The 15,893-nt window shown below is 37.4% G+C and overlaps 1 non-coding gene across 1 annotated transcript; it reads left to right on the top strand.

Annotated features, from left to right (window-relative positions):
• The first annotated feature begins 7,046 nt into the window (after positions 1-7,046).
• On the top strand, positions 7,047-7,153 carry LOC141615958 (small nucleolar RNA R71). Its single transcript, XR_012530342.1, has one exon. It is a non-coding gene; the product is annotated as a small nucleolar RNA R71 (small nucleolar RNA).
• Positions 7,154-15,893: the final 8,740 nt, after the last annotated feature.

Genomic DNA, 15,893 nt, shown 5'->3' on the forward strand with positions numbered 1-15,893 from the left:
CTCAAAGAATATGCAAAATGGGAAACTAAAGATAAGAAATGACCCTAATAGGTGCTAGAAAGCATGAGAATGAGGCTAATTCGGGGACTAAATGTGCTCAAATATGAGTCACATCAAACATCCCCAAACCGAACCTTTGCTCGTCCCGAGTAAAGAGGTGACTAAAACTATGACCTTTATTTAAACTAACCTACTAACATAGCCGATATGAGACAATTAGTGGGTCTCACTCCGCCCTTCAACTCACAACAAGACACCCATGAGGTAAGATACCTTCTTGCAAGGCAAGGTGGGGCTTGCCAAAATGGTGATACATCCAATCATTAAGCACACAAAAGCAAGTAATGGATGCATCTACAAAAGAATAGCCACTTTCCTCATCTAAGTGGAGGAAATTATCTAAGGGGGATGCAATCCAAGGGTACACACTCTATTATAGATATGGTTTCTTCAAATTACTAAGCCTAGAAGGATACCAACAAATCACCTCCAAGTTGTGTCAAGCTAAGGTACCTTCGTCCTCAATTGCTAAATGCTTTTGTCAAGAGTAGACTCCCTATGATGTTAGAAACAATGTAGGATCACGGAATTCCCCTTTTTGCCTAGACAAGAAGAAGGGTCATCCCCTCTCTACCATGCACAAAAGTGGAATCAATGGATAAAGGGATCAATAAGATTTTGAGTTTCATAGTGGGAGTTTGTTTTTGATTTTGTTATTCCTCCCAATTTCTTGTGGCATTTGACATTTTTGAGAACAATTTCTTGCCATTTCTTTGATGTTTGGTATATTGATACTTGGCAAATTTTTCAATCTTTGCTTTTTTGAACATTTTTAAAGTCACCCCAATTTGTAACGAGGGTGCTTTTATTGAAGCATAAGAGTTCTTATTTTTGTACTCCTCTTTTTTTTTATGCAAATTTGTGCAAACTTCTTGATTTTCATTTTTGTACTTGAACTCAAATTGAGATTTTTGTGCCCATTCCCTTTTTTGTTGAAAAAACATGATGATAGAAGTGGAAGATGGTTGCATGGTTTCAAGGGTCACCTTGGAATAAACGGTAGCCAAGGAGTCATCACATCATAAAGTACTCTTGACTAGGCCTTAGTCCATAGGTCAAAGGATACTAGCATGACACATCCTTGGGTGTTTTGGAGGTATTCTAATGAGCAAAGTCTCAAGAAGAAAAAGTATCTACAAGGGTCTTATATACACTTATCAACCTTCCGAAATAGATGTTTTCACAAAATTTTCCTAAAATGCAACTACATGTCATGATGCAACTAACATATATACAACCTAATGCAAATGCTTCTAACAACTAATATGCCATATAAACTAAATGCAACTCCTAACAACACATTGGTTTGTACCGCATTAACCAAAATAAAGCCACATTGCCATTAACATATAAAAGGAGGAAGGAGATTTGGAAAGATTATACCATGCGGTCTTCTATTTCCTTCATGCCTCGAATGTGACGTAGTCGATCCAATGTGATAAAAGTGACAAACAAACATAAATATATACAATATATACAACTCTATACTACAAAGGAATGAACATGTTTTTGGATTTTTGAGAAATTTTTCAATTTTTATGAAATTTTCAAGAATTATCATTTTTATCATTTTTGAATGCAAGGTTAAGTTAGAATTTCCCATCCCCACACTAGTATGGGCATTGTCCTCAATGGCCAATACGATATGAAATTATGAAATGCAATCTATATGAATATGCATGAGTTCTAAACTAATATGCAAACTATATAACATATAAAACAAGTGAATGCAATCTAATCTATCCTATATGATGCATGCTTTTGATTGGTCGGAGAGCTAATTTGAATTAACTCGCATCCCTTGTGAGTGAACTTCCCCAAACCAAATAGGACACTATTTCTAGTGTAAAAAGAGGGAGAGTTCATGCACAAGGAATGGATGCAATGCATGAATTCTAATTGTCATTTTGGATTTTACAAATGGGAACAAAAATATGAGACACCTCAATGGAACCGAGGTGGGAGTCCTTTAAATGGTGCGAGGACTCAAAACAAATACTCAAGATAAAGATTAAAAACATGATATAGAGACAAAGCTAAAGGAGGTGTAGGAAACTCACAATGGAATAGGTTGAAGTCAAGTAATCACCCCCGCACTTGTGGTATCCTCCAATAAGCCTTGTCAACCCTCAATTGTCGCTCATTGCGACATCTTCATTACCGGCCTCATCACCGTCATCATCATCATCGGAATTATCATCACCATCAACCTCCATTGGACCGGAGGATTCACCCTTGCTATTCTTCTTGGCATGAACCAATACCTTCCCCGTCTTCAACAACAACAACCTCCTTTCCATTAGCCATCCGACTATCCTTTTCGGCATCTTGAGAATTAGTAGGGAAGAACACTTCCTTATCCGCCCAACTAGGCAAAGGTCATGAAGGATCAAGAAGTCCTTGCCTAGCTAGATGTAGAAGTGGCGGATATTGGGCTCAATAAGCATTCACCCGGTCTTCATAAGCTTCTCTATGCATTTGTTGCATTAATTGGGTCAAGTAGTCATTGCCTACCACCACATTAGAGCCACTTGGTTTAAACTTTTGGTAGGCAAAAGGATAAGGTGGAGTCACAATGGTAGAGGAGGAGGGCTTCGCAATTGGATCCTTGTGTTGCTTGATTATCTCCTCGGCTTCTTTGGAGACGGAAATGAGGTAGTTTGGTCTATGGGCGGAGATACGGCAAATCTTAGTGGGCAAGATAATGGACTTGGCTTCCTTCATGAGCCACTCATATTTGTTGTCAAGATTGTCATTCTTGACCCAATGAAATTTGTTGATCAAAGTACTCATATCAAGAAGGTAGCTTCCCTTAACCGGTTTGTAGGTGTTAACTTTGTTGAACTCCGGGTTAAAGTATTTAGCTAACCTTGTTACCAAGCCCCCGTTTACAATAAAGGCCGCTCCCTCTTTCCCATTATCAATCTCTAGCCACCGGTCAATCAATAGTTGAAAAATGTTATATTTTTGGGTGGACTTTCCATTGATATTCAAGAAGGACTCAAGGTAGACAAATTTGAGTTCGGTGAAGTGGTTGGTGCCTTTCCTAGAAATCAAAGTATTGGCCACACACTTGTGCCAAGTTCTTATGCCCGGATGGTGGACATACAAAGCATGACACTCCCGAAAGGACTCAAATTTTCGACCTGTTGTAGCCTTCCAAAGGGGTGCGGCATTATATTTTAAAGGCTTTTTCTCATAATGATCATATCGCACAAGACCAAACACTTTACCAAACTCACTCTTAGTCATTCTTCTACTCTTGTTCTCAAGCCGGAACTTAACATAATTTCGAGTCTCAATCTTGTATGCACTCAAAGAGCTTATGAACTCCATGGTCAATGAGGGGTAAGTCAATTCATCCATATCAAAGAGGGTAGTCAACCCTATGGACTTGAAAAATGCTCTAGTTTGCTCAAGGACACCCAACGTTTTCAAATTATCATGGCAAATAAACTTGGTAGCTACAACTTTCTTTTTGGCAAGGGATAGAAAGGCAATCCTATGTTTATCGGATAAGAAAGTTATCTCCGTAAAATTCGGCAATTGTTCAACAATCGGAGTAGATGTGGTAGCTTCCTCAATTGGATTGACGGTTTCTTGGACTTCCTCCCTTGTTTGAGCTACTACCAAAGCCTTGGATGCAAGAAGAGCTTGTTGCCTCTTTTACAAATTTGAAGTTTTGGGTGCCTTGGTTCCGCCTTTAGTCCTTGCCATGTATGATCCTTATCAAATTGGTATCAACAAACCAAGATATTCCATGAATGCTCCTTGCTTCTTCAAACTTCAATCAATTTCTCAATAAATTTGGGATTTTCGAAAGTTTGCCCAAACCCTAAAAAATTGATTCAATTTGTGAGGAAATTGATGGTTATAGGGTCTTTTGTTGATGAAGGAGTGATTTAATTTTGTTTTGAGCAAGTTTTGTTTTGATTGTGGTGAATTTTGTTGAGAAATTGGTGTTTTTGAATGAGGAGATTGAAGGTTGAAGTGAGGGAAAATGTATGTGTTTGTGTTTTTGAAAGATGGAAATGAATTGGGAAGAAGAAGTGTCTCGTGTTTTGTTAAAGTATCAGGCCTAGGACGCTCGGATACGAGTCGGGATGCGCGGATTGTCTCACAGGGTTTTCTGAAGTGGTAAAGCAGTGCTCGGATGCGCGGATTGAACCTGGCTCGAGCAGATTTCCGCTGAGACGCTCGGATCAAGCCTGGGACGTGCAGATTTTTCTTCAGCAAAATTTCATGAGTTTGAACCTTCCCAGGACCCGCGACTCGATAGTAGGACGAGCGTCCTGAGCTTAGAGGACGAGTGTTTTGTGCTCGGCTTGCGCAGATTTCCTTACAGGATTTCTCCCACAAATTGAAGCTTCCCAGCTCCCACGTCCTAAGGCCCGGATGCGCGGATTGAGGCTGGAGACGCTCGGATTGCCCTCAGCTCCCACGAGCTCAGGTCTGCTCGTGGGGATTCCTCTTCCCGTATCATTCCTTCTTCCTTTCCTTGTCAAATGTTATGGTTTGTACTACAAAGGCTTGGTTAGCCTAGGCATTTACCATCCCCACACTTGATCAAACACTACACATTGAAACACGTTAAAATACCTCCCTCACTTGCTCTCATGTCAAAAATCTTGTAATAAAGCACAAAATGCAAATCCAAAAATGACAAAGATGCAATAAAGGAAATAAAATCCTATTTAAGGGGTTAGAATATTTACAAATGGTGGTTTAGGGAGGACTCCACCAAACTCTCCTTCTAGTGAGAGGTATCAAGGGGGCAAAGCCAAGGTGTTGTTGATGTTGCTCAACACCTTGTAGAAGTAGTCGAAGGCTTGCTCATTTTGATGATAGAGGTCTTGTGTAGACCTTTGCACATTGCTTTCTTCATTGTTGTAGTCATCCAAGTCAAAGTGATGACAAGGATCTAGAAAGCCTTGGTCAAAGGTCATAGCATTTCCAATATAAGGATTGACCAATCCTTCAAATTCATCGTCCCATAGTCCACAAACTCCAATAGCTTGTTCCCCAATGATGTCATGAGTTGATAAGAGCAACTCTCCTTTCTTGTTATCATGGCCAATGAGGCCTTCTTCATTACTTGTCATGATGGGTGAGCTATTCAAGCTCTCGTTGTTGTTGAAAATTCCATGCTCTCCGAATAGAGCTACTTGAAGGTCATCCAATTTCTCCTTCAATATAGGTGATGTTTTTTTACCCATGGCTTGATCTTTGCTTAGAGATTCTAACTTCTTCCTATCACTTTCTCGGCTATAGTGATCGACCATGAAGCATGGCTCATGTAGTCGAGGAGCTCTCTTTGTTTTGTCAAGATTGAAAGTAATTGTCTCATCCCCTACTTCAAGTGTGAGCTCTCCATGTTTCACATCGATTACCGCTCCGGCGGTATGCAAGAAAGGTCTTCCTAAGATGATAGGAATGTTGGTATCCTCCTCCATGTCTACAATGACAAAGTCTACCGAGATGAAGAATTTGCCAATTCTTACGGGCACATCCTCCCACACCCCTAAAGGTATCTTTGTTGATCGATCCGCCATTGGAAGAGTGATGTTGGTGCATTTGAGCTCTCCCATTCCTAGCCTCTTACATACCGAGTATGGCATGACACTTACACTTGCTCCAAGATTGCACAATGCTTTGTTGATTGTAGTGTCGCCAATGGTAAATGGGATAGAAAAACTTCCCGGATCTTTGAGCTTTGGAGGGGAACTCCCTTGAAGAATAGCAATACTCACTTTGGTAACGGCAATAGTCTCCAACTTTCGGATGGATTTTTTCTTGGTAAGAATATCCTTCATGTACTTTGCATAAGCCGAAACATGATTTATCAATTCCGTGAATGGGATTGAGACTTTTAAGTTCTTCACAATTTCCATGAACTTTCCAAGTTGCTCATCAAGCTTAGGCTTAGCTTGACGACTTGGGAATGGAAGTCTAATCACAATAGGCTCCTTATCATTATTCTTAGCCTTTCCTTCATTCTTCTTCTTTGAAAGTTCGTTGGTAGTGGGTTCTTCGTTAGAGTTCTCCACAACTCCTTGCTTGCTATTAGTATTCACAATATCTTCATCAATTGGCCTCTTCGGCCCCTCATATCTTGTACCGCTCCTCAAATGGATGGCACTCACCGTCTCATGTCTTATGGGTGGGTTACCTTGAGGAGGTAATTGTCCCTTTTGTCTTTGGGAGCTAGAAGATGCTAATTGGGTCATTTGAGTCTCTAACATTTTGGTGTGGGCAAGTATGTTGTTGATGGTGATTTCTTTAGCTTAGCTATCTTTTTGCATTTGGGTGAAGAATTCTCGTTGGTTCTTTTGCATTTTGAGGACCGCTTTTTGAACATTAAAGTTTTGGTCATTGGATTGGTTGTAGGAAGGTTGATTTTGATATCCTTAGCTTTGGTTGAAAAAGGGTCTTTGAGCTTGGTTTCTCATTGGAGGTGGAGTGTATGTTGGTTGAGGATTTTGAACATTTTGGCTCTTGTATGAGAGATTTGGATGGAATTTGGTGTTCTCATTATAGTAGTTGGAATAAGGGGTATCACTCCTGTATGCTTGGAAAGCATTTGCTTGTTCATTTGTTCCCCTACATTCGTTTTGATCATGTCCCAAGGTTCTACAACTTTCACATACTCCATTTGGGATTGAGGATGATGCCACCATAGCATTAACATGTTGTTTGGGTGATTTGGAAGCTTCATCAAGCTTAGCCATGGCCTTCTCAAACTTCAAGTTGATGGTGTCGATATGAGCACTTAGTTGAGCACCAATTGAGTGATGGAATCTACCTCATACTTTCCTCCTCTAGTGGCCTTTCTATATTGGGAATTATGAACTGCCATCTCTTCAATTTTGGCCCATGTTTGGTTGTCATCAACTTCGGTAAACCTCCCATTGGATCCCATATTAAGCACATTGCGTGAATCTTCATATAAGCCGTTCCAAAATTGTTGCACAAGGAACCACTCACTAAGTCCATGGTGTGGACAAGAACGACAAGTGTCCTTAAATCTCTCCCATGCTTCATATAATGACTCCTCATCCCTTTGCTTGAACCCGGTGATTTGGGCTCTCAACATATTTGTCTTCTCCGGAGGATAGAATTTCTTGTAGAAGGCAAGTGCTAACTTCTTCCATGAATCAATACCAAGGATAGAATTTCTTGGTTTGAGAAATTGCATAACAATAATCACAAAAAGTCTCCATATGTAAATGAGGATCTTCACTAGGCATCCCTCCAAATTGACTTCTCTCAACTAATTGTATGAATGCGGATTTGGCAATGAAATTACCGGTTAAATGTGGTGGTGTAGGAGTACCGTTTGGCAGGTTCTCCTCGGTTGGTACGGAATGTGATGAAAATTTAGGCATTGTAGGTTGATTTTGTGGTTGGTTTGGAATTGGGTTATCCTCTCCTTCTCTTGCAAAAGGATTGACAAACTCAATGTTATTTGGTTGAATGTCCACAATTTCTCCAATACCTACAACTCTTGAAGTACCTCTAGCAACTCTTCTATTGTTGGTTAAGGTCCTTTCAATCTCGAAATCAATAGGTAATAAATTACCTTGTGATCTCCTAGTCATGCAAAATATCAAACTACTAGAAAACAATTAGAAAAGCTTGAGGATATTGACTTCCCCAAGGTAAAGAAAGACACAACTAAAAACAATTAACGAAAATCAAATCAATTGAACACCGTCCCAGGCAACGACGCCATTTTTGGTCGGGACAAATATCGTCGTCAAAGCTATCAACCAAAACAATATTTCTAACTCTACAAACTACTCTTTAGTGGAGTGGTAAGTAAAGGTCGGATCCCAAGGGACGGGTATTGAATTAGGATTTCAATTGCAAGTAGTTTATGTCTTAGGGTGTCACAAATTATGGGTTGAGATGAGATGTAATCTAAACTAATCAACAAGATGAATGTAAAGCAATGAAAAAAAAGTAAAGCAATTAAAGGGATTGTAAACAAATGATTAAAGGCACTAGGGTGTCATGGGTTCATAAGGGAATCATGGAAATAGATCATACAAACTTGTTCTCAAATAGATGCAAGCAACATATTGTTGTGATGGAATCGAGTTAGTGTATATCTTACAATTCCTCGGAAGATTTAGGTCCCGGAGCCGAGTCGATCAAGACTTTACAACAACTACAAGTCGACTTAGTCTCTTCCTATTCAACTCTATGCATGGTCTAACAAGGCTCGAGTTGGCTTATATCTTACAAGCCTCAAGGAAAAAGATAAGAGATGGGTAAAAAATGCAAGGATTCATAGTCTCGCATGTAACACCCCGTATTTTATAATAATATTTTATTATAAAAGTATTATATTAAATTAATTATTTCGAGATTTAATAATGTATTTTGAATATTTATATTTATCGTCTTCGTTCTTTATTTTATTATTTCACGTTTTGGACTACATTTCATTGAGTTAAAAAGTCCGTGCACAATTTTATTATTTTAATTTAATAACTACTTTTTTATTATAAGGTCTCCTTGCGTTTTAATATGGTCCAATCTTATTTGTAATCAGATAATCCATTGTATAAGCTAATGGACCCAAAGCCCATTAGTTAATCCCTTATAAATAGAAATTAACCTAGCAAGCAACTAGGTCAATCCTTTTTCTTTCTCGCGTGAAACCTAACCTAGCAAGCAAGCTGCTCATACAAAACCTACGTACCCCCTGTCGCACGCCTCCCTCCTTTTCTCTCTTCTATTCTTCTTTTCTCCCTTTGATTCCATTGTTGAATATCTTTCTTTCTTCCAAACTCATACACAAATTATATTTTCATAATCCTTACTCTTATCTTTACAACATATTCATCTCCAAATAATTTTATGGGGATTATTTGTATGGACCTTTTGACCTACCTTTAAGGTCTCTTACTTTTAATGGGTAAAGAATAAGGAAGAGTATTTTTATGGTGCTTTCATAGATTTGGATTCGGGTATACTATAATGTCGGTTTTGAGGACGTTTGCACGTGTTGGAGACAAGGATTTGATGGTCGTGTCTTTCTTGGAGGTTTTCATTAATTTAACCATTAATTGCTAAAAAGGTAACTAGGTGTTTTCTTTTAATTGTGTTTATGCCAATTGATGTAATTAATATGATTTAATGAATGTTTTGTATGATTAGTACATGTATGATTGTTTATTATCATGTTAATTATGTTTTCACATGTTTGTATATGTTTTAATGCTTTAATTATACATCGTATGTTGTTTATGTGTTTATTATGGGTGTCATGAGCATAATTACGGTTTACGAATAAACCCTAGTGGCGGCATGATAGGCGGCCAAGGGTGCTCTCCAAAGTTCTAGCTAAAGCTAGTATAACCTTGATGATGATTCATGAGTTATAGGTTGGGTAGTTACACTAGTTATGGCTGGAGCTACTATAACATTGAAGTACGAGATAAGGTTATAGCCGGAACTAACGTACCCTGAGATTTATGGCTCAAGGTTATGGTTGGAACTAGTATAACTTTGAGTTTCGTGTCAAGGTTATAGTTGAGGTACGTGTAACTTCAATTTATACATGTTGAAGTTATAGTCGAGGTTACTATAACCTCGCATCCAGAGTTTATGTTATGGTTAGGGTTACTATAACATTGAATGGTTAATGTTAAAGTTATAGCTGTAGTTACTATAACATTGGTTGCTTATACTTGTTTCCTATGTTGTATTGTGTTCAACATGTTATGTCCTTGTGTTACATATATCTTTGGTTACTCTTGTTCATGTGATAAGTAGGATGGTCAGTTATACTATCCTATGAGTTGAGTCGTGAGGTGGTTCACGCATGTTAGTACAGTCGGTTATACTGTGCATTGGTGGTTTGCTAGTTTGAATAGATGACGGTAGTATCAGTTATATACTATCGGAATGAACCAACGCTACCCGTTGATGCGGGATTTATTTTGGTCTATGTTCGGGGGTGGCAGAGGCAGTGGTTATACGCTCTGGGTCCCGAGTGTCGTTCGGTTTACCGAGAGTCTGGCCAGGTCTTAGACATATAGGCAGTGGTTATACGCTATACATAGTACCGTGGAGGCAGTGGTTATACGCTCCACACCGATGGAGAGCAAAGTGGTTATACGCTCCGTCGCCTAGAGGAGTGGTTATACGCTCCGGCAAGTTAGAGGCAGTGGTTATACGCTCTAACGGGCGTTCACTCTATTCGCTATGCTTTGTTGCTAGCTTTGTGCCTTCTGTTGCTGTGGATTGTGTGTCACCATGTTTGCTATGCTTCAATGCTAGCTTTGTGCCTTAGGTTGTTGTGGGTCGTTTGTTGCTACTAGTCTTGTAGGTGTTCATGGTCTAGTGGTTGCATATGGTCTAGGTTGCATGATTGCATTTGTCCAAGGTTGGTAAGTCATGGTAAGCTTGGCTGGGTCTTTCATGAGTATAGATGATCTCACATGTTTACTGGTTTTACATTTCATTTGTTAATGATTGTTGATTATATTCAATTGTTGTAAACATGACTGGGAGAGCATCTAGTTACTCCCGACTGAATTGTCGACCCCCTTCTCAGGTTGTTCAGGTTGAACGCTTGTTGCTGTCTGGTTGATGCTTGCTTGGGGAATGTGCGAAGCGAGCTTAATAATAAAAATAGGACTTTGCTTTTATGTTTTAAGAACCTTTTGAATAATGTATTAGTTGTTTTGGTTTTAGTAGCGAACCGGATTAGTCAGGTGTTTCCGCCACCTTGACCCTTTTATCAGTATCGTACTCTGATATTTATTTTATATAAGTTTTTCCTTTGTTTTATAATCCGGGTTGTTACAGTTGGTATCAGAGCGAACACGCTCCCAACTCTCGCTTAGTTGATGACTAAAATTGAATAAATTGACTTAGTTAATGAGTGAGAGTAAATGGGGTAGAAACAATTAAGGACTTGTTTGTTTATGTGTTAATGTTTCATATAATTATTAATTGTGTTACATGTATTGTTCATGTACTTACTTTTGTTGCCTTAATGTTTTGAATCGTTATTAATTGTATTACATTTGTTGTTCATTCATGCACATGTTTGTTTATGCCGTAATGTCTTGCATCGTTATTAATTGTATTACATGTGTTGTTTATGTACTTGCTTGTTTGTGCTTTAATATTTCATATCGTTATTAATGGTATTAATTATTTTGTTCATGTATTTGTTTATTTATGTCTGAATGTTTATCGTTATTAATTGTATAAAATGTATTTTCATGAATAATTTTTCGAGAATGCTTTGTTGATTTGAAAGATGGTCGATTTTGAAAATGTTTCTTACATGTTACTTATCGTGCATGTGGGTACATGTTTGTCAAAATTTTTAATCCTTGGTAACTCGAGCTTTACTCTTATCGTACTATCATCCTTTTGGATTATTTGGTGGTGTTGTCCTTGTTTGAGATGATTTCGAGGTTGATCCCCTTGTGGTTTCTTGAGGAATAAAGTTAGGATTGATTGACAGATTGAGATGTTCAAGTATGAAAGAAAAGAGTGTTGTTATTATGATTTTGGTAACGAAGGAGTTTACTTTGGGACTATAGGTTGTTGAGATGAAGGTTACTTTGGGAATAGAAGTCCTTGTGACGATGAATACTTTGGGACTATAGGTGTTATGTTCTTTTATGTATTTGAGGAATCCTTATTGATGACAGAGAGTGATGATATATGGCGTAAGATAAATGATTGTGGTTTCATGGTTTCACAAGAAGTGAGAAACATAATGGGTATATTTATCTTCTGATTTTATTTGGGAATATCGTGGCTTATGCTCTTAATGGTTAGAAATATTGGATTTTTGTCTTGTGTTAAGGGGAAACTTGTGCGAGTTATTTATGGATCGAGAGTAGAGTAATGGAAATGAATTGAGAGTTATCGTGGAGTTTAGATTGAGCACGTTGGGAATTTTGGAGACTATGCTCGTCTTTAATTGAAATATCATATTTGAAGAATAAGAATCGTTAATGTCTATTAGTGAGTTATGAAAGTTTTTATGATTTATCCGTTGAGGAGTTATTTACTGATCGTACCTTTTAAAGGATTGATTGAGAGAGTGGCAAACTGTAATTTATGGATTTGTGAGTTTTTATTGTTAAGGTGTTCTCGCGTTGACTTAGTGAATGGCCTTGTCGACGATGGTTATAATGTATCGTGGTGTCCAACTTTTGAGGATATAGAGTTTGCTATGGATTGATTCATTAGGTCTGATTAGATGGAGTTTTTGAGAGTGAAGGACTTGAGAGTTGAGGGTTGTGAGAGTTTGTAATCTTGAGATTTGATAATCTGAGGATCTAGTGATTGTAAAAGGATTTGTTGGTTCTGAGGTATTATGGAGATGTGATGAAAGGATGTACGAGACGTTGTTACCTTGAGTGATGATTGTACGAGAATTGTAAGACTCTGTTATCTGCTTTATTTATTTTATTTTAAGTTGTTGTCTTCTAGTAGATAAAATTGTTTTTGAGTCGTCTATTCTTGTAATCCTTGCACGTGTTAACCATACCTCTTCTATTTGGGCCTTCAGACCAAAGGTTTCTTCTATTTTTGTCCTCTATCTGTTTCATCTATCGTTGCTCTCTATTTGATCTTTATTTCAACTCCAGTTCCTTCCCTTTTTAACTTTTGTAATTACCCTTTTACATCGAGTTCTCATTGAGCTTTTACTTCCCAAAACAATGTGATGTTTTGTCTCGTTTCATTGCACGGAAATATTTTGTTTTGGTTTGCAAGTTATTTATTCTTTTACGGTAACTTGAAAATGTTTGAAATCTCTTTAGAGATACTTGTGATCATCTCGTAGTGAAAACTTGGATCCTTTTGCGAGCGATGTTAGAAACCTCGACTTTGATGTTTGGTTATTTGAGGTTGATAACATAATGACATAGTTGTATTTAAGTATGAAGTGGGACAACGTATAAAATTTCCGGGAAGGAGTATTAAAGGTTTTATATTGAGCTCTGAAAGTTTGAGGATGTTTTTACATTGAGGATATACAGATGCTTGTTTGTTCTATATGAGGTTAAAGATGTTCCATTTAAGAGTATGAGTGATTAATTGAAGGACATAGAGTCATACGATCTTGTGGTGGATTTGTGATGTTAAGATGATGTTCATGGATAGTAGATTGTGACACAAATTGAGGTTATAAGCGTTGTTGTTATATGGACACAAATGATAAGATTTGTATGGTGATATCATTTTAAGAGCGATGATGGAATTACGTTAACGGTGGATACGTGTGTTGTGGTACAATAGGTACTAGCTTAACCTATGGTGTATGATTGTTGGGTGCGTAGTAATGCCGTGATCATGAGTGTTCAAAGGAAATGATTGGGTCTTGCGAGTGTGACTAAAGATTTGTCATGAGATTGAGGTTGGATAGGATTTTGATAGTTTAGTCGGAGTTTGAGGTTTGAGATCGATGAGTTTGGATACTAATGTATAACGAGAATTATCGAGGTTTAATAATAAAGGCTTTTGAGCTTAAGAGTTGTGATTGGTAGTAAGCACTACTCGCTTTGAGGATTTTAGAGTAGGAGTGATTGTAATGGTGCTCGTGAGTGAAAGAGTTTTCTCATTTGAAGGATGGTTCTTTGTTTTGAGATTATCTGTTTGGGGTTTTGGTTAATGTCAGATCTTGTGGTTAATGGTAAACTAGAATTGGAGTATTTGTTAAAGGTTATGTAGATTTTGAGTAATAGTAACGAATTCAAAATTTTGAGAGGGCATATATGTTGTTTAATGATGGGTAAAGGTAGTTGAATGAGTGTTTGAAATATGAGGATTAGATGTTGGCTTAATGATCTTTATGGACTTCGATGGTATGAGTTTGATGTGGCTTTTGAGATTGTAGAGTGTGTAAAGATGATAATAACATTGCGGATTTGAGATGTTTTTATTTGGTTTGAGCTTAGATAAGGATCAGAGTGCGCAGCGGTTAGGATTCCGACATGACTTTTATTGATGATCACTTGTAATTCTTACTTTCTTTTGATCTTATCTTTGAAATTCAAGTTTCGAGGACGAAACTTCTTTTTAGGGGGTTGGATTGTAACACCCCGTATTTTATAATAATATTTTATTATAAAAGTATTATATTAAATTAATTATTTCGAGATTTAATAATGTATTTTGAATATTTATATTTATCGTCTTCGTTCTGTATTTTATTATTTCACGTTTTGGACTACATTTGATTGAGTTAAAAAGTCCGTGCACAATTTTATTATTTTAATTTAATAACTACTTTTCTATTATAAGGTCTCCTTGCGTTTTAATATGGTCCAATCTTATTTGTAATCAGATAATCCATTGTATAAGCTAATGGACCTAAAGCCCATTAGTTAATCCCTTATAAATAGAAATTAACCTAGCAAGCAACTAGGTCAATCTTTTTTCTTTCTCGTGCAACATAACCTAGCAAGCAAGCTGCTCATACAAAACCTACGTACCCCCTGTCGCACGCCTCCCTCCTTTTCTCTCTTCTATTCTTCTTTTCTCCCTTTGATTCCATTGTTGAATATCTTTCTTACTTCCAAACTCATACACAAATTATATTTTCATAATCCTTACTCTTATATTTACAACATATTCATCTCCAAATAATTTTATGGGGATTATTTGTATGGACCTTTTGACCTACCTTTAAGGTCTCTTATTTTTAATGGGTAAAGAAGAAGGAAGAGTATTTTTATGGTGCTTTCATGGATTTGGATTCGGGTATACTATAATGTCGGTTTTTGAGGACGTTTGCACGTGTTGGAGACAAGGATTTGATGGTCGTGTCTTTCTTGGAGGTTTTCATTAATTTAACCATTAGTTGCTAAAAAGGTAACTAGGTGTTTTCTTTTAATTGTGTTTATGCCAATTGATGTAATTAATATGATTTAATGAATGTTTTGTATGATTAATACATGTATGATTGTTTATTTATTATCATGTTAATTATGTTTTCACATGTTTGTATATGTTTTAATGCTTTAATTATACATTGTATGTTGTTTATGTGTTTATTATGGGTGTCATGAGCGTAATTACGGTTTACGAATAAACCCTAGTGGCGGCATGATAGGCGGCCAAGGGTGCTCTCCAAAGTTATAGCTAAAGCTAGTATAACCTTGATGATGATTCATGAGTTATAGGTAAAGTTAATACAACTTTGGGTAGTTACACTAGTTATGGCTGGAGCTACTATAACATTGAAGTACGAGATAAGGTTATAGCCGGAACTAACGTACCCTGAGATTTATGGCTCAAGGTTATGGTTGGAACTAGTATAACTTTGAGTTTCGTGTCAAGGTTATAGTTGAGGTACGTGTAACTTCAATTTATACATGTTGAAGTTATAGTCGAGGTTACTATAACCTCGCATCCAGAGTTTATGTTATGGTTAGGGTTACTATAACATTGAATGGTTAATGTTAAAGTTATAGCTGTAGTTACTATAACATTGGTTGCTTATACTTGTTTCCTATGTTGTATTGTGTTCAACATGTTATGTCCTTGTGTTACATATATCTTTGGTTACTCTTGTTCATGTGATAAGTAGGATGGTCAGTTATACTATCCTATGAGTTGAGTCGTGAGGTGGTTCACGCATGTTAGTACAGTCGGTTATACTGTGCATTGGTGGTTTGCTAGTTTGAATAGATGACGGTAGTATCAGTTATATACTATCGGAATGAACCAACGCTACCCGTTGATGCGGGATTTATTTTGGTCTATGTTCGGGGGTGGCAGAGGCAGTGGTTATACGCTCTGGGTCCCGAGTGTCGTTCGGTTTACCGAGAGTCTGGCCAGGTCTTAGA

Source organism: Silene latifolia, chromosome 11, assembly GCF_048544455.1.
Source record: "Silene latifolia isolate original U9 population chromosome 11, ASM4854445v1, whole genome shotgun sequence".
Classification (NCBI taxonomy): domain Eukaryota; kingdom Viridiplantae; phylum Streptophyta; class Magnoliopsida; order Caryophyllales; family Caryophyllaceae; genus Silene; species Silene latifolia.